This window comes from Stenella coeruleoalba (genome assembly GCF_951394435.1).
Source record: "Stenella coeruleoalba genome assembly, chromosome: 5".
NCBI lineage: Eukaryota > Metazoa > Chordata > Mammalia > Artiodactyla > Delphinidae > Stenella > Stenella coeruleoalba.
In genome coordinates, this window is record NC_137150.1 from 10,255,518 (window position 1) to 10,281,761 (window position 26,244).

The 26,244-nt window shown below is 43.3% G+C and overlaps 1 protein-coding gene across 3 annotated transcripts in view; it reads left to right on the forward strand.

The window, feature by feature from the left end:
- Positions 1 to 26,244, forward strand: part of RFTN1 (raftlin, lipid raft linker 1) — a 204,693-nt gene that overhangs the window by 166,864 nt on the left and 11,585 nt on the right. The gene's annotated exons all lie outside the window — the stretch shown is intronic.

A 26,244-nucleotide genomic window follows, 5' to 3' on the forward strand; every position in this document is an offset into this window, starting at 1 on the left:
TGAAAAATGCCATTGGTAGTTTGATAGGGATTACACTGAATCTGTAGATTGCTTTGGGTAGTATAGTCATTTTCACAATGTTGATTCTTCCAATCCAAGAACATGGTATATCTCTCCATCTGTTTGAATCATCTTTAATTTCTTTCATCAGTGTCTTATAGTTTTCTGCATATAGGTCTTTTGTCTCCTTTGGTAGCTTTATTCCTATGTATCTTATTCTTTTTGTTTCAGTGGTAAATGGGAGTGTTTCCTTAATTTCTCTTTCAGATTTTTCATCATTAGTGTATAGGAATGCAAGAGATTTCTGTGCATTAATTTTGTATCCTGCTACTTTACCAAATTCATTGATTAGCTCTAGTAGTTTTCTGGTAGCAACTTTAGGAATCTCTATGTATAATATCATGTCATCTGCAAACAGTGACAGCTTTAATTCTTCTTTTCTGATTTGGATTCCTTTTATTTCTTTTTCTTCTCTGATTTCTGTGGCTAAAACTTCCAAAACTATGTTGAATAATAGTGGTGAGAGTGTGCAACCTTGTCTTGTTCCTGATCTTAGAAGGAATGGTTTCAGTTTTTCACCATTGAGAACGATGTTGGCTGTGGGTTTGTCATATATGGCCTTTATTATGTTGAACTAAGTTCCCTCTATGCCTACTTTCTGGAGAGTTTTTATCATAAATCGGTGTTGAATTTTGTCAAAAGCTTTTTCTGCATCTATTGAGTGATCATATGGTTTTTATCCTTCAATTTGATAATATGGTGTATCACATTGATTGATTTGTGTATATTGAAGAATCCTTGCGTTCCTGGGATAAACCCCACTTGATCATGGTGTATGATCCTTTTAATGTGCTGTTGGATTCTGTTTGCTAGTATTTTGTTGAGGATTTGTGCATCTATGTTCATCTATGATATTGGCCTGTAGTTTTCTTTCTTTGTGACATCTTAGTCTGGTTTTGGTATCAGGGTGATGGTGGCCTCGTAGAATGATTTTGGAAGTGTTCTTCCGTCTGCTATATTTTGGAAGAGTTTGAGAAGGAAAGGTGTTAGCTCTTCTCTAAATGTCTTATAGAATTCGCCTGTGAAGCCATCTGGTCCTGGGCTTTTGTTTGTTGGAAGACTTTTAATCACAGTTTCAATTTTAGTGCTTGTGATTGGTCTGTTTATATTTTCTATTTCTTCAAGGTTCAGTCTCGAAGGTTGTGCTTTTCTAAGGATTTGTCCATTTCTTCCAGGTTGTCTGTTTTATTGGCATATAATTGCTTGTAGTAACCTCTCATGATCCTTTGTATTTCTGCAGTGTCAGTTGTTACTTCTCCTTTTTCATTTCTAATTCTATTGATTTGAGTCTTCTCTTTCTTTTTCGTGATGAGTCTGGCTAATGGATTATCAATTTTGTTTAACTTCTCAAAGAACCAGGTTTTAGTTTTATTGATCTTGGCTTTTGTTTCCTTCAGTTCTTTTTCATTGATTTCTGATCTAATCTTTATGATTTCTTTCCTTCTGCTAACTTTGGGGTTTTTTTGTTCTCCTCTCTCTAATTGCTTTAGGTGTAAGGTTAGGTTGTTTATTTGAGATATTTCTTGTTTCTTGAGGTAGGATTGTATTGCTATAAACTTCCCTCTTAGAACTGCTTTTGCTGCATCCCATAGGTTTTGGGTCATCATGCTTTCATTGTCATTTGTTTCTAGGCATTTTTTGATTTCTTCAGTGATCGCTTGGTTATTAAGTAGTGTATTGTTTAGCCTCCATGTTTTTGTATTTTTTACAGATTTTTTCCTGTAATTGATATCTAGTCTCATAGCGTTGTGGTCAGAAAAGATATTTGATACGATTTCAATTTTCTTAAGTTTACCAAGGCTTGATTTGTGACCCAAGATATGATCTATCCTGGAGAATGTTCCATTAGCACTGGAGAAGAAAGTGTATTCTGTTGTTTTTGGATGGAATGTCCTATAAATATCAATTAAGTCCATCTTGTATAAAGTATCATTTAAAGGTTTTGTTTCCTTATTTGTTTTCATTTTGGATGATCTGTTCTTTGGTGTAAGTGGGATGTTAAAGTCCCCTACTATGATTGTGTTACTGTTGATTTCCCATTTTATGGCTGTTAGCATTTGCCTTATGTATTGAGGTGCTCCTATGTTGCGTGCATAAATATTTACAATTGTTATATCTTCTTCTTGGATCGATCCCTTGGTCATTATGTAGTGTCCTTCTTTGTCTCTTCTAATAGTGTTTATTTTAAAGTCTATTTTGTCTAATATGAGAATTGCCACTCCAGCTTTCTTTTGATTTCCATTTGCATGGAATAACTTTTTCCATTCCCTCACTTTCAGTCTGTATGTGTCCCTAGGTCTGAAGTGGGTCTCTTGTAGACAGCAAATATATGGGTCTTGTTTTTGTATCCATTCAGCCAGTCTGTGTCTTTTGGTTGGAGCATTTAATCCTTTTACATTTAAGGTAGTTATGGATATGTATGTTCCTATTACCGTTTTCTTAAGTGTTTTGGTTTGTTATTGTAGGTCTTTTCCTTCTCTTGTGTTTCCTGCCTAGAGAAGTTCTTTAGCATTTGTTGTAAAGCTGGTTTGGTGGTGCTGAATTCTCTTAGCTTTTGCTTTTCTGTAAAGGTTTTAATTTGTCCATCAAATCTTAATGAGATCCTTGCTGGGTAGAGTAATCTTGGTTGTAGGTTTTTCCCTTTCATCAGTTTAAATATGTCCTGCCACTCCCTTCTGGCTTGCAGAGTTTCTGCGGAAAGATCAGCTGTTAACCTTATGGGGATTCCCTTGTATGTTATTTGTTGTTTTTCACTTGATGCTTTTAATTTTTTCTTTGTATTTAATTTTTGATAGTTTGATCAATATGTGTCTTGGCATGTTTCACCTTGGATTTATGCTGTATGGGATTCTCTGTGCTTCCTGGACTTGATTGAATATTTCCTTTCCCATATTAGGGAAGTTTTCAACTATAATCTCTTCAAATATTTTCTCAGTCCCTTTCTTTTTCTCTTCTTCTTCTGGGACCCCTATAATTCGAATGTTGGTGCATTTAATGTTGCCCCAGAGGTCTCTGAGACTGTCCTCAATTCTTTTCATTCTTTTTTCTTTATTTTGCTCTGTGGTAGTTATTTCCACTATTTTATCTTCCAGGTCACTTATCTGTTCTTCTGCCTCAGTTATTCTGCTATTGATTCCTCCAAGAGTATTTTTAATTTCCTTTATGGTGTTGTTCATCATTGTTTGTTTGCTCTTTAGTTCTTCTTGGTCCTTGTTAAACGTTTCTTGTATTTTCTCCATTCTGTTTCCAAGATTTGGGATTATGTTTACTATCATTACTCTGAATTCTTTTTCAGGTAGACTGCCTATTTCCTCTTCATTTGTTTGGTATGGTGGGTTTTTACCCTGCTTCTTCGTCTGCTGTGTGTTTCTCTGTCTTCTCATTTTGCTTAACTTACTGTGTTTGGGGTCTCCTTTTTGCAGGCTGAAGGTTTGTAGTTTCCATTGTTTTTGGTGCCTGCCCAGTGGCTAAGGTTGGTTCAGTGGGTTTTGTAGGCTTCCTGGTGAAGGGAACTGGTGCCTGTGTTCTGCTGGATGAGGCTGGGTCTTGTCTTTCTGGTGGGCAGGTCCACGTCTGGTGGTGTGTTTTGGGGTGTCTGTGGACTTATTATGATTTTAGGCAGCCTCTCTGCTAATGGGTGGGGTTGGGTTCCTGTCTTGCTGGTTGTTTGGCATAGGGTGTCCCGCACTGTAGCTTGCTGGTCGTTGAGTGGAGCTGGGTCATAACATTGAGATGGGGATCTCTGGGAGAGCTTTCACTGTTTGATATTGTGTGGAGCTGGGAGGTCTCTGGTGGACCAACGTCCTGACTTGGCTCTCCCACCTCAGAGGCACAGGACTGATGCCTGGCTGGAGCACCAAGACCCTGTCAGCCACATGGCTCAGAAGAAAAGGGAGAAAAAAAGAAGGAAAGAAAAAAAAAAGAAAATAAATAAAATAAAAATAAAGTTATTAAAATAAAAATAAATCATTAAAAATAATTAAAAAGTAATAAAAAAAGAAAGAAGAGAGCAACCACACCAAAAAACAAATCCACCCATAACAAGCACTAAAAACTATACAAAAATAAAAAAAATTTAAAAAAAAGGACAGACAGAACCCTAAGACAAATGGTAAAAGCAAAGCTATACGGACAAAATCACACAAAGAAGCATACACATGCACACTCACAAAAAGAGAAAAAGGGAAAAAATATATATATCTTTTGGGAAGTCTGAGTTCTTCTGCCAGTGTTCAGTAAGTGTTCTGTAGGAGTTGTTCCACGTGTAGATGTATTTCTGATGTATTTGTGCGGAGGAAGGTGATCTCTGTGTCTCACTCCTCCACCATCTTGAAGGTATCCCTCACCACAAGTTCAGATGCAAACTATTATATACAGGATGAATAAACAACAAGGTCCTACTTTATAACCCAGGGAACTATATTCAATATCCTGTGATAAACCATAATGGAAAAGAATATACATATGTATAACTGAGTCACTTTGCTGTACAGCAGAAATTAACACAACACTGTACATCAACTATACTTCAATTACATTTTTTAAAAAGAGAAAAAAGCATATTCACATCTTACACATTTTAGTATAAAATATGTAATTACACATTCCATGTGCCAATCTTTTTGAGTTTGGCGTCTGCTGATTAGAATCCCACTTCATTCTTCTTTTATCAACCAAAGTGTGCAGTCGCTGATGGCCAGCGTTAGTGTCTGTAAAGTGTAGCAAAGGGATCTGACTGCAGAATCCTTCTGTTTTCATGATTTTTTTTCCTGGTCTTTTCCAGCCCCCTCCACCCCGCCAGACAGTGGCCACAGTTGTTATTTTTAAGCAACTGTCCTTTGTCAGGTCTCTTCAAAGCATTCTATCTAGTTTTCCTAGAAACAACTTCTTTGCACTTCCTATCCATTTTAAATAATTTAAATTAAGACATGTAGCTGTGATCATGGGTCTAACTGACCTGGACAGGTATGGGAGCACGGAAGACTTACCCTGGAAGTGCTCACCTGCACAGCATCCTGGGATCCGAAGGGCATCGTGAAGAGCAGCCCACTACCTGCAAGGACCTGGTCTCGCTACAGCTGGACCTGGGCTTCTGCTAGTGCAGCTGGAGATTGAATGAACTTTGGGGGCACCTGTTACAGCCTGTGAACACCCACAGTTCTCATCCCGTGAGGCGCTGTTGTCAGGTGTTGTCTCCATCCTCCACCTGTGTGTTCAGTCTGCTGTTGAATCGCCTCCCATTGGTTTCTGCCCATTTTTCCAGCCTGCTGAGACATTTGTGATCATGACAGTATCATCTTGCGTCTGGGGGAATCGTCCCAGCCCTGGCTTCTCTGAGCATTTCCTACATAGGGTTGCTTCTGTCTGATCCAGTGTCCAACGGGTGGATGGAGGACATGGTCCTTTGGCATTCTGTGGGAATCTCTCCCTCAGGCCCTAATGTGGCCCCAGCCCCGTCTGCAGAGGTTTCAGATGGCCCTGTCATTCCACCCAGCGGTCACCGTCTTGTCCCTGAAGGACTTATGAGAGGCTTGGTAAGAGGCATCTCTGTAATTGGAACCCACTCTGGGGTACACTCCACCCCACCTGTCCCACAACCCTATCTAACAACTCGTATGTCCCTCTTTGTCTGCATGGACATCCGCAGCCTTCTGGGCATCAATCTTCTGTTTCCAAGGACTCCTGACCATCCACGTAACGGTCCACACTGGGATCTGCCAGGGAGTAACGTCAATGTCTGCGGTGACTAGAATTCACCACCTTCTGCTCCTACAAGGGAGCCAATATTTGTTCCTTTTAAACCATCTGGCATTTTTTTTCATTGCCACAATTTCTCCAAGATAATTATTTTGGTTCTGATAGCATAGCCTTTAGTGCCAAAGATAGCAGGTCTCTGCCTTGTTCCTGTGGTACAGAGGATTTTCCCATGGATGGTCACTGCCGTGAAAGGTCCAGGCCCGCCCTCCCAGGTGGTAACGCCACTCCTTCCGACCCAGAGCAAACCGCAGCTCAGATGAGTCTGCCAGTGGCTGGGACAACAGAATGTCTATTCTCCCAGCTTTCACTTTGATCAAGTTCCTCCTTGCATCTACCTTTGATAGTGACATGCCAGTGTGCTGAGCACCTTTTCCTTAAAATGGAATTCTTCTCGGCTTGATGAATTTTAAATTCGTCATTTAAAAAATTGAGGTTTGCTTGGGAGGGCAGGTTGCCAACCTCCATGAAAAATGTTCAATGCCCACCCCTACCCACCCCTACGCAAGTCCACACCTCACGTCCATCTCTTTTGGAGAAACCGAGGCATGTTCACAAGAATGCTGTTGCCAGGACATGGTGTCAGCATTATTAGTAACAGGAAAAAGGAAACAAGGTGTGCGTCCATCAGTAGCAGAAGGGTTAAATAGTGGATGGTGCATCCTTACTATGCATGCAGTCATTCTGTACAGACTGACACGGAAGGAACTCCATGAAATGTTGTCCAGTGGGGAAACAAGGTGCAGAAGAACCGTGATGGTTAATTTTATGGGACAACCTGGCCAGGCTGTGATACCCAGTTGTTTGGTCAAACACCAGTCTAGATGTTGCAGTGAAGGTGTTTTTTAGTTGCGATTAACATTCAAATCAGTAGACTTTGAGCAAAGCAGATGACTAACCCTCCATAATGCGAATGGGCTTCATCCAGTCAGCTGAGACATCAAGAGAGGGCCAGCCCTGCAGACATTGAACTTGCCAGCCCCCCAGTCGCATGAGTCAATTCCTCCAAATCAATCCATCTATCTATCAATCTCTCTCTGTCTCTGTCTCTTTGTCGCTATCTATCTATCTGTCTAAAAATCTGTCTCTCTGTTCTCTATCCATTCTGTTGGTTCTCTCTCTCAGGAGAACCCTGACCAGTACAGAGATACCCTCACCAGTGTGATGCCATTAATGGGGAAAAAAACTTCACAGAATAATATGATGTATATTGTGTGGGAATATGTAAATGTAGAAAAAGGCCTGGAAGAGTGGCCACCAAGCTGATGATGGTGGCTACATGTGACTTGGCATGGAAGGGTGGAAGGCAGCTTTATCTGGAATATTTTCATTTTTATGTAGAGAAATATTCATTTTACTTGGGTAATTAAAAGTTAGTTTTTAGATGATAGCTAGTTCTGTCTCCCCATAGCCTTTCTTCTCTTAGGTTTTAGATGTATTTATTTTCTCCTTGTGGAAAAGAAAGTAAAGTAGGAGTTGAGTAATTCCACTTTCTGTTGTCTTCCACATTTTTTTTTTCTTATACAACTTCTTGTTTTGAACATAATTTTTTATTGAAGTATAGTTCATTTACAATGTTTTAGGTGTACAGCAAAGTGATTCAGTTATATATATATTCTTTTTCAGAGTCTTTTCCATCATAGGTCATTACAAGATATTGAATGTAGTTCCCTGTGCTATACAGTAGGCCCTTGATGTTTATCCATTTTATATATAGTAATGTGTATCTGCTAATCCCAAACTCTTCATTTATCCCTTCCCCACTTTCCCCTTTGGTAACCGTAAGTTTGTTTTCTACGTCTGTGGGTCTATTTCTGTTTTGTCAATAAGTTCATTTGAATCATTTTTTAGATTCCACATATAAGTGATGTCATATGTGGTGGTCATGGGTATCAATCAGCATGCTTTTCACTGTCAAGGCAGAGTATCCACCTGGCAGTGGCTTGAACAGTAGGGATTTGTCATCGCATCTCACCAGGCAGCAAGTCTGGAGGAAGATGGGGGGTTGCAGCGTCATCTTTTTCAGCGGCTTGAGGACATCACCAGGGACCCGGGGACTGTCACCTTCCGCATCCCGGTCCTCAGTTTGTCTGCTAGGTCTCCCCTCAGGACCCTAATCCCAAGGTGGCTGCAGAGTTCCTAAGCATCTCATGGGAACATAATGACAGTTGGAAAGAAGAGGGCATTTCCTGCCATGTGCCCTTTATTATTAGCAAGTAAGACCTTTCCCAGGAACTCCCAAGCAGAGTTTCCCTTCTGTCCCATTGGCTGGGTCACAGACCCACGTCACTGTCAAGATCATGGTGAGCTGGGCTGGAGAGGGTGTCAGCCAGGAAGGCGGACCTGGGCTATTGGCCTTGGCAACCAACAGTTGGCCACTGAGTGGGACAGAAAGCAGGGATGCTCCTAGAAGTATTTTAAGGAAGACTAAACTTGGACTTGGTGACAGCTCAGAGAGTGGGATGACAAAGGAAGAATTTGACTTTTACTCTCTATCTGCACTCTGTTTCTTCCATAAACTCAGTGGTCCTGTTTTCTCAGATTCCCATATTTCACTTCCTATGCAAAATTTAGTCATACAAGTAAGTTAAGCCTTTTAAAAATTTATTCAACAAATAAATATTGAGTTCCTACTGTGTGTCAGCCACTGTGAAAACATGATGAATGGATTCAATCCAGGCAGGAAGGATTGATTCCTTTAACTGGGGGGAAGAAGTGCAGTCATTAAAAATGAATGCTCACCCCCTGGTCTTTCCACACCTGTAAATAACTTCTCTTCCTTGTCAGGCTTCCTGAGGGGTGGTGAGAGGCCCTAAATCACCAGGAACCTTTTAAGGCTGATGAGAGGGGAGAGGCAAGTGTGTGGTCTGGTGAAGACCATGGGGCAAGGCGAATTTAGAGCCTGGCTGCAGAGGAAGAGAGAGTGAAGGAAATCATCACGCTTTCAGAATCATGGGACAAATGCATTTTTTAAACAGTAGTAGGCTTTAAAACATCCAGTGCATGACAAAAAAGAGGCAACCCTCAATGTGATAAGAAGGGCTTTATCTTTAGGTTTTCCCAATGTGTTTGGGATTAGAAGGGTGGTGGATGATTCTATAAGAGTTTTAAACACACACACACAATTTATTGTCTTCCAGTTTCTGGAGGTCAGAAGTCAGGGTGAGCTCAACTGGGTCCTCTCCTTTGGGTCTCATAAGGCTGAAATCAGGGCTTGTCAGGACTGTGTTCCTTATTGGAGGCTCTGGGGGAAGAATCTGCTCCCAAGCTCATCCAGGTTGTTGACCAAATCCAGCTCCTTGTGGTTGCGGGACTGAGGTCCTTGCTTCCTTGCTGGCTGCCAGCCAAGGGCTGGTTTTGCTCCTGAGAACTGCCTGCATTCCTTCTCATGACCCCTATAATAATTTTTTAAATGCATAGACAGCCTGGGAGCCACAGGTGAGGACAGGGCAAATGGTTCTGCAAGAACTTAGTATATTAAATCAGTGAGTATGGAGGGTTGGAGGATGTTCTTGTAGTTAAGTGATCATTCATCACCCTTCCTTGGAATTTGTCCTTTTTAAATCCACTTGGCAAGAACTTTAGTAAGATGAAATGCAAAGGAAGGGCCTGCTTCCTTTGGAACTGCTTAAGTAGTTCCTTTGGAACTGCTTAACACTAAGTATGAACATCTTTAATTGGATGGGGGTCTTTCTTCGTGGGCCCTGTGATGCCATCCTGTGCCTTGTCCTGTTTCATGTCATTTTCAGTGCCTCGTGAAGAGACCTAGATGATGGGGGACCTGTGGGAGGCCGTGGAGTATACTGGATGGCCGTCAAGATCCAAAGAACAGGGATGCTCTTGGGCTCCACAAAAACATTTCAGTTGGGCATGGTGTGGGTGGGGGAGGGAAGAATTGAGGGAATCGTTGAGAGCGGGGAGTGGGGAAGATTCTGGACAACCCACCCACATCAGTGGGAACCAGAGCTGCTTTTTCTGAATCTATCTGCTTTTACATATTGGGCTTCTAAGTTAGATTACATTGATGTTTGTGGAAAACCTCCCACTACTTTTTAAAAAACAGAAAAGAAACAAAACAAGAAGCCTTGAAAATTACTTATCTAATCCAGCTTCTTTCCTGAGTAGGTTTCCCTGATTTCTTAAACTCCTTCCAATCTCATTATCTACTAGTTTATCAATGTTAGGTCAAAACCAGCCCAATAAAATGTAATGGGATACATTTAAATATAAAAAAATCAATTGTATTTAAGTGCAAAAAAATCAATAACACAGCATGGAGAATACCTGATTTGAAAGCAATTGTAATGAATAAGTTTAATTCAGGTGAACAGTGTACCGACTACTCCTCTCCAAATACTCCAAATGCTCTGAGCTGTGACCAAGTGGGGTTTTCCAGATCACACCCTGGTTACTTGTCCCTCCATTTGTGTTCTCTCCTGCTCTCTGCTGAGTCCCTCCTCGACATTTGAGGTCCTTGCTCTTCCTGGCCCAACTCTTTGTGACATCATCTTTGATGCTGTCGGCTGGATTTGCACTCCCTTCCTTTCAGCACTTTTGGCACCATGTTCCACCTTCCTTAGAGCTATTCAATTTTTTTAAATTTATTTTATCGAAATATAGTTGATTTACAATGTTGTGTGATTTTCTACTGTACAGCAAAGTGATTCAGTTATACGTATGTATGTCTACTCTTTTTCATATTCTTTTCCGTTATGGTTTATCACAGGATACTGAATATAGTTCCCTGTGCTATACGGTAGGACCTTGTTGTCTATCCATTCTATATATAATAGGTTGCATCTGCTAACCCCAAACTCCCAATCCATCCCTCCCTTCCTACCCCCTCCCCCTTGGCAACCACAAGTCTGTTGTTCTCTATGTCTGTGAGTCTACTTTTGTATCATAGATGTTTATTTGTTTCATAATTTAGATTCTTGTCTTTCTATGTCTGGCCTACCGCACTTAGTATGATCATCTCTAGGTCCATCCATGGTGCTGCAAATGACATTATTTCGTTCTTTTTTATGGCTGAGTAATATTCCATTGTATATATATATACATATATATATATATATATATCACTTCTTCTTTATCCATTCATCTGTCAGTGGACGTTTAGGTTGCTTCCATGTCTTGGCAATTATTGTAAATAGTGCTGCTGTGAACAGTGGGGTGCCTATATCTTTTCAAATTATAGTTTTGTCTGGATGTATGCCCAGGAGTGGCATTGCTGGATCCTATGGCCTAGAGTTATTTAATTTTTTAATTGCTCTGTGAACTCCTCGAGTCAGGGACTAGCTGTTTCTAGTGTTCATGTTCCCTGGATCCAAATTAATTCCTTTCGTGTTACCAGTTTCATCAAACGCTGGTTGGGTGGATATGAAACAACATGAGATTATTGCTATGGGTAAAAGATAACGGGCCATAGTATGAAATGCACACAGGAGGTGCTTATCTTCTGTTTTCCAGTGTGATACCGGTTGACTGGGAGTCTTATGTCTACCACACTGCTGTATTTGATGAGAAACACAGACGGACTGGGGGGTGGACAGCGATGGAGGACATGCCTGGAAATGGTTGAAAACAAGTGGGTGTGTTTATTTTGGAGGAGGAACAAACAAGGGCAATCAGGAAGCTGGTTCCATATCTTCGAAGGGCAAACCTCTGATAAAGGGGATAGACTCTGTTTTCCTTAGTTGCAAGGGGAAAACCAGGATCTTTTGGAGAGTTTTGTGGAACCATCTGGCAGTGGAAGTAGGTGGGGCATGAGGCTGTCAACTCCCAGGTATCAGGGTGATTCACATGTTCAGTTTACCATCTCTCAGGGGTGATGGAGGAGGCCTTCCTGTTCTGGGCAGGAAGCACTAGAAAAGTGCTTCCCAAACCTTGTTGATCCTCAGAATCACCTGGGGATTTGATACGAATACACATTCCCCAGCACCAGCCCTGGCAGTCAGTAGGTCTGGGGGTGGAGATTAGGGATCTGCATGTTAAAAATCCAACCAGGAGCCACTGAACAGAGAAACACCCTGATTGCTTCCAGCTTTAATAAGCTGGGACGCATGGGTCAACTATTGCTTTTAAGTCAGTGACCTCTTTGAGGCAAAATTATTAAACATCCTCTTCAGCTATGGTGGAAGGGGGGATTCACTTGGCAAATTAGACAAGAAGGCTCAGAAGCTAGTCTAATGAGGCCAAGACATCTGTTCTTAAATTTTTATAACTTTTTTTTCTTATTGCAAAAGTGATGCATGGACAGTTCCTCAAAATGTTAAGCATAGGTACCATATGACCAACCCAGTAATTTTACTCTAAGGCACATATCCAAGAGAAATAATAGTAGCATTATTCATAATATCCAAAAAGTAGAGACAATCCGAATGCCCATCAAGTGTTGAATAAATAAAATATGTACAATGGAATATTATTCAGCAATAAAAAGGAATGGAGTACTAATACATGCTACAACACAGATGAACCTTGAAAACATTATGTTAAAATGAAAGAAGCCAGGTACAAAAGACAACATATTGTATGATTCCATTTATATGAAATGTCCAGATTAGGCACATCTATAGAAAGTAGATTGGTGGTTGCCTAGGGGTGAGGGTGGGGGCAAAAAGAGTGACTGCTAATGGGGACAAGAATTTGGGGGGAGGTGATGAAAACGTTCTAAATTTGTACTTTGGTGATGGTTGCATAACTCTGTGAATATATTAAAAACCATTGAATTGTGTACTATATATAAACAGGTGAATTTTTAGATATGTCAATTATTCTTAAGATGTTTTTAAAAATTGATACATGTAATTGAAGACAATACTTGTAATTGAAGACAGTTTAGAAAATACAAATAAGGAAAAGAAAGCAAAAATCATCCCACTTTCATCATAACTGAGAAGATAGTTGCATATTGGTGTGTATTCTAGTATGTATTCTGTCTGTATATAGACAGAAAAATATATTTGCATATATTTTTTAAAAATGGGATTATTTTGTTCACACTCTTTCTATCTCATCATTTTAAATGGCTGTAGAATATTGGTATATGAGCCATCGTATTTTAATTTATTTAATTAGTTTTCTATTGGTAGATTTTAGATGGTTTCCATTTTTTGCTCTTGTACATCATGAATATTCTCTAGCTTTATCATTGTGCTTCATACCACATTTTGGCTTAAAAGTCCATACTTTTTAAAGCTAGCTATTTTGTATCCCATGGAAACAAGTTTTACTTTTGATTTCACCTTAAAAATGCTTGATGCTGTCCAGAAGGGGACATGGGTCAAGAATGTGAGGATCATCACAAAGACATCACCCTATTTAAAACCGATTTAGGGCTTCCCTGGTGACGCAGTGGTTGAGAGTCCACCTGCCGATGCAGGGGACACAGGTTCGTGCCCCGGTCTGGGAAGATCCCACATGCTGCGGAGCGGCTGGGCCCGTGAGCCATGGCCACTGAGCCTGCGCGTCCAGAGCCTGTGCTCCGCAACGGAAGAGGCCACAATAGTGAGAGGCCCGTGTACCGCAAAAAAAAAAAAAAAAAAAAACGATTTAGGCTACAAAATTGTGCAGAGTCACCCTCCCATATGAAGACAAAGTCACACTGAAAGAAGCAGGTAGACTTGTCTCTATTAAATGGTAGATGTTTTGTTTTCCAGTCTGTATCAGTTAGTTCTTGCTGTATAACAAACCATTCCAAACTTCACAGCTTCAAATGACTGTTTATTGAGCTCATGATTCTTTGGGTCAGCTAAGCAGTTCTTCTGCTCTGAAGCAGTTTAGCTGACCTCTCCTGGGCTCTCTCATACATCAGGTGACGGCCAGAGGATCCAGGGTTGGCCTCACTCACGTGTCTGACAGTTGGCTGGCTGTTGGCTGGGGCCAGAAGGGCCTGTGTATCTTAACATCTAGTAGGCTCGCCCAGACTTCTTCACAGGAGGAAAGTCACAGGGTGCCTGAGAGCCCCAGTGTGACAGCTTACTTATTTCATGCTTTGGTTTGCATCATATTTGTTAATAGCCTATTGATTTGTTAATATCCTGTTAATAGCCAAAGAAAGTCACAAAACCAAGCTCAGATTCAAGAGGTGGTGAGATAGATATTATCTCCTGGTAGGACCATCTGCACCAAAGTGCAGAGGCACAAATGCAGGATGGGGATGGATTTGTGTGTGGCCAGTTTAATAATTTTACCAATCTTTGCTAAAGCATCCAGTAGCCTTAGTGGTTGGTGACCAATGTGGTTCTGCTTTTAATTTTCATTCATGAATATACTTCCAACTTCCACATACAGAAAGGTCAGAAGGATGGTACCACAACATCCTGACAGATTAACTCCCATTTTTAATGGTAAACTCACGTCTCATTAGTGTTGGATGTGATTTACAGCAATTTTGATGAGATTTTGAGCATATAAGACAGTGGTGGCAGAACCTACCCCAGCAATGCTAGGGAAGGTGCGTTCATTCATTGACTCATTTTGTGCCAGACACTTCCCTAGTTGCTTGGGATTCATTGAGAATAAGACAGACCCCTTGCTTTGTGGAGAATGCATTCCAGTGAAGGAGATAGTAGTAAATAGATAAGCTAATCAGTGTTAAGAAGTGATCAGTATGATGAAGTGATAGTGCAGGGGACAGGGGGAAATAGGGGGGTTTTCTTCAAGACCCCACGTAGAGTTGGCTGATCTCACTGAGGCCGTTTTCATTTTCTTGACCTTGGTTTTCTGTTCATCAGCTCCTCCTTTGGTGGGTCACAACCCAGATGCTGATGGAAACCCAACAGTGCGTCTGTGACAGGCTCTGGTGCATCTATCTCCAGGCTGTAGTGGAGCAGGCAGCCAGAGAGAATGGAAGAACCCTGGTGACAGGGGAGCTGACAGTCAGGGGCCTGACGTGTCCTGAAGGCTGGATATTCCCGCTAGTGGTTCCCGGCACCTCGGAAGCCCTAGTAGAAGTCCCCTTACCAGGAGCAGGGTCCTCAGAGGACACACTGAGGGACTCGTGCAACATAATTTGGCTTGAGGGAGAGGGTCCAGTTAGCATCCTGGTAACCATGGCAACAAGAGGCTAACAATTGGGTCACCACCAAGAGAATATTGACCAGAGAGAATACTGACCGAACGCTGAAGTGGGACCGTGGCCCCTTGAATTTACCAGATGGAGAAAGTCAGGGAGGGAAAATGTGCTGTGCTGAATGTTCTACAACGTTACTATCTTTTCCGAGTGACTGTGCTTTGCGGCTCCGAGTGCTGCTGGGCCAGCGACAGTGGGATAACCCTTAACTTCCATTGCCGCTTCTGCTAGGATTTTGAAGCAGCCTTTGTTCAGGGACATCATCTGGGCTAACGCTTTATGATTATTGGTAAGCAGTCAGGAATCCACTGTAGTGGAAGGTGATAACTTTGATGTAGTTTTAAGTTCGAGAGTTTTTGCTGACACACGTCCCCACCCCCTCCCCACTCCAGAGTAAATCCCTTTTAATTATATACTGTGGGAAAGCTCCTTTTAAATCCTCTTTTTTCTAGGTTGTAGATACGGTGAAAAAATAAGAAAGGCTAAAACTATGATCATCTCCTGTTGTCTAAAGACAAAGTGACAGATCCCATTTATTCCCAGAAAGTCTAATTTCCTCTCACTCCTCAAAGCAAGCGGAAGGGACTTGGCAAGTCCCTGGATGGAGAAAATGTTTCTTGTTTAATTGTTATCAGACCAAGCTGTTTCCAAGTCTGCCTGCCGGAGAGGATGCGCTCACCCCGATGCGTTCAGTGTGTGTGTGAAATGTCAGCTTCTGGAGGTTGCAAGGCTCGCGCTCTCCCACTATGAGGTCCCGCAGAGCAGCCCACAGGATGTCACGGCTTTGAGTCGCTTAACTGTTTGCGCTCAGCACGGCAGCAGCATCTTCTCCTACTAACGGTCAGAGTCTGCCCCCGCCGTGCCCCCTTAACCTTGAAACGTCCAGCATCTTTGCCTGCAGCGTAATCTGGGAGCCCTTGGCTGTCATGCACCTGGCGTGGTTCTCTCTGTCGAGCAGCCGCCTGTCAGCAGGCAGCTCTGATGCGTGCATGCATCCCCTGTCCCCCCGCCCCATAACCCCTAACCCCTCTCCCGAAGCTGCACATCCCAGGACCAAATCACCTACCCGGCCTAGAATCTAGAAGAGTGATACCTTGCACTGCAGGTTTGGTTTTCCTGCCAGCTGGGCATGCGTGGTACTCCGGGAGAAGCCCGGACAGCATCTCGAGCGAGCACGCTCTCCCCCTGTGTGGGTTTTTAATCTCTCCCTCCCAGGGTATGCTGGTGGCAGTGTTGGGCCTCACGGTAGCTTGTCGTAAGTGAGACTTCAGGGCGGCGATGCCATGCCGGGTCACAGTGTATCTGGCATGTAGGAGATGAGGGCGTGGTGTGCCAGCTTTGAGAGCGGTGAGAAATTAGGAACCCCGAGCTCCATTCAGTAGTAGCTATTACATTCTATTTCTCTCTAATCAGATTAGGTGACTTTCGCTCCGATTTCCCTCCTAGAGGTTTGCTGGGTTATTTGGCTCTCCCTAGAATCATAATCTATCAGCTTCTGCTGTGGAATAAGGCGCCCCGAAGCTTAGCGAATTGAAATAACCAGCCTTTCTGGTTGTAGTGAGTGCACAGGTCAGCTGGGTGATTCTGCTGATCTGGGCTAAGCTCCTCGAACCTCAGCGGGGCTCCTCTAACCTCACTCTGCTTCTGTGTCACTGGCTGGTCGACTGGCGTCTCGCTGGTCCAAGATGGCGTCTCTCACGTCTGCTAGTTGCTTGGGCCACATGACTCTCGTCACCCAACAGGCCAGCCTGGGCTTGTCCTTGGTTCCCTGAGAGCAGGTAGAAGCAGCAAGGTCACTCGCGGCCTAGGCTTAGAACTCTGATGTCACATCTACCATATCTGTTGGTCAGAGCAAGACCCAAGCCCAGCCTGAACTCAAGGGGTGGAGAAGTGGACTCTGCCTCTTTATGGGAGGAGCTGCAGAATGCCGTAAAGAGGCCTAGAGGCAGGGAAGTAATCGTTGAGGCCATTTTTTGCGAACAGTGTATCTCAAATAATAATAACAGTCATTATTATTATTTTGTTGGGCTCTCAATAGGGCTGCAGAGTTTGTTGCCTTTCTCGCATGGGAGAGAAAATCAGGCAAAGATGTGAATTAACCAGCAGGGGTGGGTAAATAGTCCTAGAAAAGAAGCTTTCCACACACTGCATGTACTTTCCTCTGCCCCCTTTTCTATATCTGAGAGCTAAGCTTTTTTTTTTTTAAACGTATTCTCTTTGAACGTTATGAAAGCCGAAGTTGTCTAAAATGAGACGGACGGCTTTCTTAGGCTCTATTATGTTGGCCTAATTACATATCAGCAAAATGTTTTTCTGGGGCATTGTGTGTAAAACAAAGAGGAAAACATCTCCAGCCGGCCCCAGCATCCTTGCCCCTCCCTCTGCTGGCAGAGGCAGTGGTCCTGCAGGAGGCCTGTGGGGGGATGGGGGCCAGGAAGGCAGGGCTGCTGCAGCTGCCACTGGCCTCAGATGGATTTGCCCTTTCCCCAGAGAGGACGAGTGGCACAGCCTCCCTTCCTGTCTCCTTCCCTCCAGCACACCTCATGGTGGCTTGCATCTGGGGAGGGACTGTATGTTTGCTCTCCCCACCCCCTGGACCGGGATCTCCTACAGCAGGAGAAGAGGCTCACGCATCTTCGCTTCCCAGGTGTGTGGCACAGAACCAGGTTGACTGGATGTGGAGAGTCATAAGTGAATAGTGGTACCTGGTATAGCTGTGCCCTTGGCGATACTGAAGGACTCAGTGGAGTTTTCTGCAAGACCGCCGCAGTGTTACAGCCCCTACTTTCCCGTTGATAAATGAAGATGAAATGTTCCTTCTTTCCAGCTTGGCATTCCCCTCTCCTGCCCTGCCCTTGCATCTCTACTTTCTGTCACCTGAGAGCACGACTCTTATCTTCCCTGTGTGCCGTCATGGCCAGGGTCTCTGCTGGCCATGGCAACGTCAAGGCAGACCCCAGATTTCCTGAAGACATGTTTACGTGCCAGCCACTTCCCTCCTGAAGCATCCTGGCTGTGGTCTCCTGAGACCTCACGGTCTATCCAGAGATGGTTTTTCAGGCTCCGTGATGCTTGCCCTCTCAAGACATCAGATGGTGTGGATCTTTCTTCTTAAACGTGTTTCCTACCCTGGGCTGCCCTCCAGCCAGTTCCTCCCAGTTCAGGGCTCTTTATCATCTTCTGCTCTCCCCTCCCCAGGAGACCCAGTCCTCAGCCAGCCTCACCCCTCCTTGAGTTGTTCTCCGCCCGTATTGGCCAATGCCCCCAAGTCTTCATTTTCATCTAACCTTTCCCTGGCTTTAGACTGTGTATGAGTGCCCTGTTGCTGCTGTAACAAATTACTACAAACTTAGTGACTGAAAACAGCACAAATTTATTCTCTTAACAGTTCTGGAGGCCAGAAATCCAAAATGGGTCGTAAGGGATTATAATCAAGGGGTTGGCAGAGTTGCATTCTTTCTGGGAGAATCTGTTCCTTGCTTTCAACTTCTAGAGGCCAACCTGCTGGTGGCCAAGCACGCTGCCCTCTGTTCCCATCCTCACCTCTCCTTACCTGACTCTGACCCGCCTCCTGCCTCCCGTCTAAGGACCCTTTTGATCACATTGAACACACCTGGTTCATCTCCCCATCCCATGACCCTTAACTTCATCAATCCACCGGATCCCTTTTACCATAGCAGACAGCCTCTTCCCAGGCCCCAGGATTTAGGACGTAGACATATTTGGGGGGAGTGAGTGGGCATTTTCCTTTCTACCATAGGAATCATTCCCTCTCATTGTGGTCCTTGTCCCATATGCCTTGGTTCAATACATGAGCAGCCATTACCCATTATGTTGTTATGCAGCATTATTTATTTAACAAGCCCAACACTGATTGACACAGGTGGTGTCCAGTGTTCCATTGTGAACAGTTCTCCAGTGAATAACTCTGTGCATTTGTCATTTTTTTATATACAGGATCCATTCCCAGAAGTGCAGTTGTTGGGTCAGAGGGTAAATGTATTTGTAATTTTGAGAGATACTGTCAAATTGTTCTCCCTGAGGTTGAATCTGTCCTCCTGCCAGCCATGTATGAGAATACTTGCCTCCCCACAGCCTTGTCAGCTAAGTAGTTCTCAAACTTTGGGGTTTTTCCAATATGAGAGGTGAAACTATGATATCACAGGGTGGTTTTGATTTCCACTTCTCTTCTTGTGAGATTTAGTATATTTTCCTCTGGTTTATGGCCATTAGAATTTCCTTTGCTGTGACTCTCTTCCTAGCCTCATCCCATCTTAAAATTTGGATTACTGGATTTCTTTTCTTATCAATTTTTAGGAGCTACTTTTTTGACTGTAATTTGAGCTACAAATAGTTTCCCATCTTGTCATTTGTCTCTTGCCTTTGCATAGCTTGTCGTTTGTCACGCAGTAGGGGTTTTATGTCACCAAATTTATGATTTTTTCTTTATGTTTTCTGGATTCTAAGATGTTTAGAAATGGCTTCCAGTAGGCCCTTTAAAAATTAATAAAATTGTGTTAAATGTGGGGAGTTGGACATAGGTAGCTATTTCTTCTCTCTTCTGAAAAATCCCAGTGAACTGATACTAAAAGAATGATAGATTTATTTGTAAATTTATTTGTAATCCCCAAATCAGTACTCTTGGTGCTTTCACAGTCACTTGCAGATGCATGCTTAGTGGCAAAAAAAAAAATTATGTTGCTGACATGCATGTTCCCAGCTAAGCTTTCTCATTTCAGCTGTCATGCTGTAAACAAGTGTCCTGTTCGCACTTCACTTAGTGCCACATTTTTCACATGCTTGTGCTTTTTGTTGGTAATTTCACTGTATAAAGTTGCCCCCAAGCATAGTGGTGCAGTACTGTCCTGTGTTCCTAAGAACAGGAAGGCTGAGATGTGCCTTATGGGGCAAATATGTGTGTTAGGTAAGCTTTGTTCAGGCGTGAGTTACAAATCTGACCAGAGGCTAACAGGAAGCTAACCCTGTATTTCCCCAGGAACAGGGGTTCAGTATCTGCTAATTCAGTGTTTGTGGCAACATTATAGAACAGAACTCCCACAAATAATGAAAAATGACTTTAGATGATAGATAGATAGATGGATAGAGACATAGGTAGGTAGGTACGTGGATGGATGGATGGATAGGAAGATAGATGATAGATAGATAGAGACATAGAGACAGATAGGTATGTAGATAGGTGGATGGATGGTTAGATAGGAAGATAATAGATAGATAGAGACATAGGTAGGTAGATGGATGGATGGATGGATGGATAGATACCCACAAGAACAAAAAGATTGGAAGAAGAGAAAGTAGAAGATGTGTGATTTCAACAGATTTTTAGAAGATGGAAGGTGCATGGAGGAAGGCGGATTAATTTAGCAAAGTCGAGGAAGCTGCACCTGGGTGTAGAAGGGATCCTGAGGAAAGCTCTGGTCTTCAAAGCCTAAATCACTGCAGGATGGTGGGATGTGAACTGCAGAGCTGAAAACTGGGGCATTGTGGTGAAGTCCTTACACAGTGTGGTAAGATCCCTGGCTCCAACCTCTGTCTTGTGCAACCTGGTCACTGCGGAGATAATTCAAGGATCAGACGAAACGACTTATAGAATATATGTATCCGTGAAACAAAACCAAGATGGTATAAAAAAGAAATGCTCAAAAGAGAAGAAAGAGCTTTGGGGTCTGAAAATAGGGCACCAGAACATTTTAAAACATACAAAAAGACTGGAAAACAAAATAAAGGACATCTTTCAGAAGGTAAAACTTTTAAAAAGTAAGAAAACAGGGGGAAAGAAAGGTAATAAAATTAACATATCAGTCCTACGTTTCGACTAATAGGAAGTCCAGAAAGAAAGAAGACAGACATGGAAGAGAGAAAAATTATCAAAACAACAAAAGAAAACCAAAACACTTTTCAGAGCCAAAGGACAAGAATCCTTTGAGTGCAAAGCCATTGAGTGTACAGCCCTTTAAGTAAACACACACACACACACACACACACACACACACACACACACACACGAAGGCATGTTGTGAAATTCTGGAACTTCATGGGGAAAAATATCCTAAAATCTTCCAAAGCAGCACAACAGGTTACACTCAAAGTATTAATAATCCAAGTAGATATCACAATAGCAATACTGACATCTAGAAGCTAGTGGAGCAATACTTCTAAAGTGTTAAAGGAGAAACAGATTTCAGCCTACACTTCTGTACCCAAACTTAGTTAAAAGTGAAGACAAAGACATTTTTAGGAGTTCGGGGATGCAAATAACTTCCAGGGCATTGTTTCCTAGGGAGCCACTAGAGGATATGCTCCAGCAAAATGAGGAGGAAATCAAAACAGAGAAGACACCAGCCATAGACAGTAGTGGAGGGAGAACACAGTCCTGGGAAGCATCCACACCAGATTGAAGCAAGCGTACAGAAAGTTCCAGAAATTATGTCTCCAAGTGGAAAAAAGTAGAACTAATATATTTAGGTACATGGGATAGTTATTGATGGGCAGGAAGAAGAAGTGTTGGAACATGTGGAATGAATTAGTGATGGTTTCATGTACAACCAGACAGATGAAATAAACTGAGGCCACAGTTAACTCCAGGAAAAATAAAGGACTTAATAATAAATATATTTAAATATTTACTATAAATAATATAATAATATAATTATTATTATTATATTTTATATATTTATTTTATATTTATTTACATTTATTTTATATTTAATTATAATAATAAATATATTTAATATTTAATATAAATATAGTTAAATAAATATGTTAATATTTAAATTAATAATAAATATATTTTTTTAAAAAAAGAAGGTGTGGTCACAGTACATTACTTGACCCAGCAATATTTGCAATAACACAAACACAGACTTTTGATTTAATTAAAATTATATTCTAACCATTTGGGGGCATCAGGAAAGAGAAAGTAAGAAATGTGAATGGGAGCGCTAAGCCTTCATTTCCCATGGTAGGAAATCAATAGATACCTAAAACTGTTAAGTAAGGAAACAGTATATAGACATGCCCTGCTAATTAGTGTTAGGCATTAGTGCTTCGGTAGCAATTTTACAAAAGACTCTTGCAGGCCTCTGGCTTCACATGCCCTCTCCGGGCAGGGAAGGGAAAGGAAGGGAAGCACCCAGCTGGTGGCTGTCTCCAATCATTGTTTCAGGTGTGGAGACCAGCCCAGAAGTCCTGCATACTTTTCAGACATGGAAATTGAATTCCTCCCTTCATTCACAGTCATGAATAAGGAGCAAAGTATCATCTTTTAAGCTGTTTTTCTCCCAGATTCTTCCAGAATGGAAACAAGGAGAAGAAAAGAAGAGCACACTGCCATCAGGATACAAACTTTCTCACTGGACCAATGTGTTACCTCCTAATATTCCCCTGCACAAAGGATCTTTGAAAGGATCAAAGGACACACGCATTTCTTAGCAAACTCTACGTCGTGTTGTTCTGTTTTGGGAGGGTAAGGGAAAGTTGTGTCGGATGCCTGTTTCTTTAGTGGATTTGCAACCACGGAGAAATTACAGGGAACAAAGGAAAAAGAGCCATAAATACAAATGAATCCCTTTTATACAAGTCAAAGAACCACAGGACATGCTTCATTTTTTTTTTAACACTCCAGGTGTGATCATAGATTATGTATCCACACAGGAGAGTGGAGAGTTAATTAAAATTTTTGCACCTGTTCCCAGAAAGAAATGTCTTTTCGTTTGATAAGCGGGCTGGCTTTGGAGTGCTGTTTGTGCTTTTCTCTCCTCACTGGAGTGTCACAGAGAAGCAGATCAAAGAGAGCCTTCCATCCGATGCGTTTCCGACCACCTTTCTCAGCTAATGGACTTGAAAGCCTCTTCCACTGACTGCATGGAGTTCATGTCATATTTTAGAAATGTCGTCTTCTGACTGTGTTGATAATATGCAAACCGGCTTTGATAGGTGCTTGTGGAAAACCACATTAACCGTTAATTAAATCAAGACCAGCCCAGAGGGTTGGAGTGGGAGAGTCTGGCAGAATGAAACACCTCACCCCCTACCATTTGTATTTTACTTTTCAACCCGTCCTGTGACAGCCGGCTGGGAACACTTGTGATTGAACTCTCAGCTCTCTCAAGCAGGGTCATGTTTTGCTGTGTTTTCGCTTCTTCCTTTTAGTCTTTATGATTCTGTACCCTCTGGCTGACATCCCCTACCTCGAGGGGAAAAGCTGTCGGGGAGAAATCCTGCCGTCTTTCTCTTTAAGATGGTGAATGAGGGGAATAAAATAGAGCAAAGCAGAAGCAGCCCTTCGAGGCCTGTCTGGGCAGGCGGGTCAGGCTGCTTCGGGGGTGCCCATTGTCCCGCCGTGCTGGGTATCCGAGGAGAAAACCCGGCCGGGGCACAGGCACCAATAAAAGGACTCCATCCTGCCACTCAGGGCTTTGTGAGCACCACGCTTGTCCTGGTTGCCATGGCGACTGTCTGTGGCTGGCTTGTCAGAGTGCTTGATAAAGTGGGAAGGTTATTCTTGATAGACCCAAGTAATCTTAACCTTGCAGAGCTTGAGTGTGGATGTACCATTTTCTCTCTCTTCTCTTTAAATCAGGAATGCAGGGATGGGGGCATGGGTTCTCAGGATAAAGCTGCCACAGCAGGTGGTGAGGGCCCTGCCCAGCACAAGGGACACTGGCTGTAACTGGTGGAACGGAGGTCCCGTGTGTCCGGGGACCAGCAGAGACAGGGGTGGCTGGGTCATCCTCTGCCGCCTCTGGCCTGAATGGGGGCTTCAGGGACGGGGCCAGAGTGGGGTTGCCTGTTCCTCTCCCGTCAGTTGGTTGTATTTGTACCTGTCTCTCCTCTCTTTTCCTTTTCTTCCTGCTCTCCTCCTTCATTAACTCCCCTTCCTCTCCTCTTTCCCTTGCCCCTTGCCCACCCACCCCCCTTCTTTTGTCCCCCACCTTCTCCCCTTCCCCCCTCCATTGCTTTCTGCTGAACCAGTATTAGTAACAGAGCAGAGCCTTTCAAAGTCCCCCGACTTCTCCCCTCCTGGAGGATGAAAGGAAAGGTAACAGCTTTCCTTTCAAGGAAATTCAAAAGTTAACAGCTGATCATTTCTGGCCACAAAATTGCAGACTCTTTTCTGTCATCCGTAGAAACCTAATTGATTATCTAGGCAGTACTTTTCAGACTTAGCTGCATCTCAACTACTGGAAGCACTCTTTAAAAAATATAGAGCTACCGTATTATCCAGCAGTTCCACTCCTGGGTATGTATCCGAAGAAAAGAAAACACCAATTAGAAAAGTTACATGCACCCCAGTGTTCATAGCAGCATTATTTATCATTGCTAAGATACAGAAGGAACCCAAGTGTCCATCAATAGATGAATGGATAAAGAAGATGTGGTACATATATACAATGGAATACTATGCAGCCATAAAAAGAATGAAATAATGCCATTTGCAGCAACATGGATGGACCTGGGGGGTATTATGCTTATTAGTGAAATAAGTCAGACAGAGAAAGACAGATACTTTATGTTTCCACTTATATATGAAATCTAAAAAATAAAATGAATGAATATAACAAATCAGAAACAGACTCACAGATATAGAGAACAAACTAGTGGTTATCAGTGGGGAGAAGGAAGGGGGGAGGGGCAAGATAGGTAAAGGGGATTAAGAGGTACAAACTACTATGTATAAAATAGATAAGATACAAGGATGTAATGTACAGCACAGGGAATATATATTTTATAATAACTTTATATGGAGTATAATCTATAAAAATATTGAATCACTGTGGGGTATGCCTGAAATTAATATAACATTGTAACTCAACAGCACTTCAATTAAGAAAAGAAAAAAAACAGACCCCTGGGTCCCACCCCCAGAGTTTCTGTTTGTGCAGGTCTGGGTGGGGTCCCAAGACTCTATTTCTAACAAGTTCCCAGGTGATGCTGCTGGCTCGGGGACCACACTTTGAGAACCACTGACATAGGCCAAGACTTACTTTATATAGTTGAGGCTCCCTGAGGGTACGTTGGTTGCCCGGTAACCACGCTGGGATGGATGCCCAGTGATAGGAGTTTTAAAAGCCGTTGGGAGAAGCAGGGCTGGTTGTTCCCTCATCTCTCTTCTGGCCCCTGGTTCTGTCCCCAAAAGGCCTCCAGCAGGATAACCCTTCACCGTGGGCGGTCCCCTCTGAGCAGCGCCGCTCCCCGGGGGATCCTCTTCTCAGCGCTCCAGGCCCCTTGCGGTCTGCCATTTGTCTGTGCTGAGGCCCCCCCCGGAATGCCTCTTTCCCAGCTCCGCCTGTCCATCTCCACCCAGCCCCTGAGCCCCAGGAAGCCTGCCCTGACCACAATCACACCATCTTTTTGCTAATAGTCCAGCCTCATGGCCCTGCCAGTGGGCTGTTTTGTATTTCGGTCACATGCGTGTTTGTGCCGTGGCCTCTGCTGGACTGAACTCCAGCAGGAGGACTGTGCCTTCGTTCACCTCCAACCCACCTGGGCTCCCAGGTACTTCCTGAATGAGTCCTGTGGCGGCCTCCGCTGGAAGGACTCTACACACGTGTCAGCAGTGTTTGAAGCCATTACCAGGAGCTGACAGAGCAGAGAGTGGGTGCAGAGTCTACGCAGGGAGGGCTGGGGCTGGAGTCGGAAGTTAGCCTGCCTCTCGAGAAAGCAGGATGTGAGGCCTGGGCTGGCGGCTTCACAATGGGATTGTCTCCCTGTGGGGGCAGGACTGGGTTTTTAAATTGAAAGGCAAACGTCAGTCCCCTCCCCCCACTCCTCCCTGATTCCAAATGAAACAGCTTTCATCTACTCCTTTATGGCAGGATGTGTAACACAGGTGAAGCGCCCTGTTTGTGTGCACGTGCAGGGTGTGTGTGTGTGTGTGTGTGTGTGTGTGTGTGCACGTGTGTATGTGTGTGTGTGTGTGTGTGTGTGTGTGTGTGTGTGTTGCCGCTGTGGCTGGATGCAGATGACTCGATCGTTTGTCAAATGTAATTTAACTCCCCACAAGATGCTCTGAAACCATCCAAGCAGCGGGTGTTGTCATGGGCTTAGGTATGTCTTGGAGGAGAAGTGATGGTGTTTCTTCAGTGAAACTCACAGGAGGCTATTTGTCCAGACAAGAATAAAACAAAATAATGGATCAACCCTTTGGCTCTGTCTCTTTGCCGACTGCACAGACTGAGTCGGGGCTGGAAAGAAATCCCATGTTGGCAGTTGGGCTCCAAGCTCTTGAAGCATCTTCGGAGCTGGAGTAGGGCCCCAGGCTACAGGGCATCCCGCCCCTTTCTGCTTTGTTGGGTTGGTGGATTGGACGGTCCCTTCTCCGTCCCTCAGACGTC